Source organism: Salvelinus sp. IW2-2015, unplaced genomic scaffold (assembly GCF_002910315.2).
Source record: "Salvelinus sp. IW2-2015 unplaced genomic scaffold, ASM291031v2 Un_scaffold1117, whole genome shotgun sequence".
NCBI classification, from domain to species: Eukaryota; Metazoa; Chordata; class Actinopteri; order Salmoniformes; family Salmonidae; genus Salvelinus; species Salvelinus sp. IW2-2015.
In genome coordinates this window covers 143,028-144,578 of record NW_019942734.1, presented here as the reverse complement: position 1 = coordinate 144,578, position 1,551 = coordinate 143,028, and the positions used below count along the sequence as shown (strand labels likewise).

General features: G+C 46.7%; 1 pseudogene; it reads left to right on the top strand.

Moving 5' to 3' along the window:
• The window catches only part of LOC112069783 (myosin heavy chain, fast skeletal muscle-like), a 25,071-nt pseudogene that overhangs the window by 20,659 nt on the left and 2,861 nt on the right, over nt 1-1,551 (top strand).

Below are 1,551 nucleotides of genomic sequence, written 5' to 3'. Positions count from 1 at the left end.
TTCCTCAGCATCATGGCCGCCTGGAATGTAGTGTGTTTAATTTATGCACCAACTGCACCAATCATAGTCTCTCAGACAGATGTGTTGCCTCCCAGACAGATGTTACCAACGTCCAGCATACACGGGTTCACTAAAACAACCGTCAGCTCTGAAGAAGGAGCAGGACACCAGCTCTCACCTGGAGAGGATGAAGAAGAACCTGGAGGTCACAGTCAAGGACCTGCAGCACCGCCTGGATGAGGCTGAGAATCTGGCCATGAAGGGAGGCAAGAAGCAGCTCCAGAAACTGGAGTCCAGGGTGAGTTAACAGCAGGGTGAGTTGACAGCAGGGTGAGTTAACAGCAGGGTGAGTTAACAGCAGGGTGAGTTAACAGCAGGGTGAGTTAACAGCAGGGTGGATTGAAAGGCTGAATACTGGACATTTATTTAATTATAATAAAATACACAGGACCATTGAGTTATGACGTTCTGTCAATAATCCACCTTGACGATGAAAAGCTGTTATAATTACAGACCCTTCTATTCAAAACATTAAACTATATAGAAACAGATAACAATTGTGCCTCTATGACTGAGTAGAATAATATCCATCTGTTTTGAAAATATTTGTTCTGTCTGATTTCACCACCTCAAATGCCTACGTTAATTTCTTCCATAAAGGTGCGTGAGCTCGAGACGGAGGTGGAGGCCGAGCAGAGAAGAGGTGTAGACGCKGTCAAGGGAGTCCGCAAGTATGAGCGCAGAGTCAAGGAGCTCACTTACCAGGTAAGAGAAAGTGTCTTCTTCACACACTTGACACTAACACAGACAGGTTTGTGTGTAAAACTATGTGGCAGTGATTCTTTGATCCTCTCCCACAGACTGAGGAGGATAAGAAGAACGTTGGCAGACTTCAGGACCTGGTAGATAAGCTGCAGATGAAAGTCAAGGCCTACAAGAGGCAGGCTGAGGAAGCGGTGAGTCATACTTAGTCAAATACTCTGAAATCATACATTCAAAAACAGATTCCCCCCCCCCCCTAGTAGACATTACAAAACGTAATGTCTATATAGTTTAGTGTAAGTGCTACTACACATCAGTCCACAATGACTCAACTGAAGAACTTATGTACATTTCTGAGAGCCTCCCATACATCTCTATGCCTATGTGTTGTTAGCAACTTAAAGGAGACGGGGCTGAATATTAATTTGCTGTCCCGGGGGCTGGTCCTAGTGGTGGTGCTGCCGCCCCTGGAGTCAGCGGTTTCATCCCCCGTTCTGCAACTCACGTTCTCTGCTGTATCATCCATCTCCCTATTTGAATGCTGACGTTATGCTCTCCTGTTTCCCCTCACCCAGGAGGAAGCAGCTAACCAGCACATGTCTAAGTTCCGGAAGGTTCAGCATGAGCTGGAGGAGGCTGAGGAGCGTGCTGACATCGCTGAGACTCARGTCAACAAGCTCAGAGCCAAGACCCGCGACAGTGGAAAGGTACAGAGCTGCTGCTGCACCTACACCTGATTCATCTTCAAATATATGATCACATCAACACCACCTATGATTCAGCCTTCAC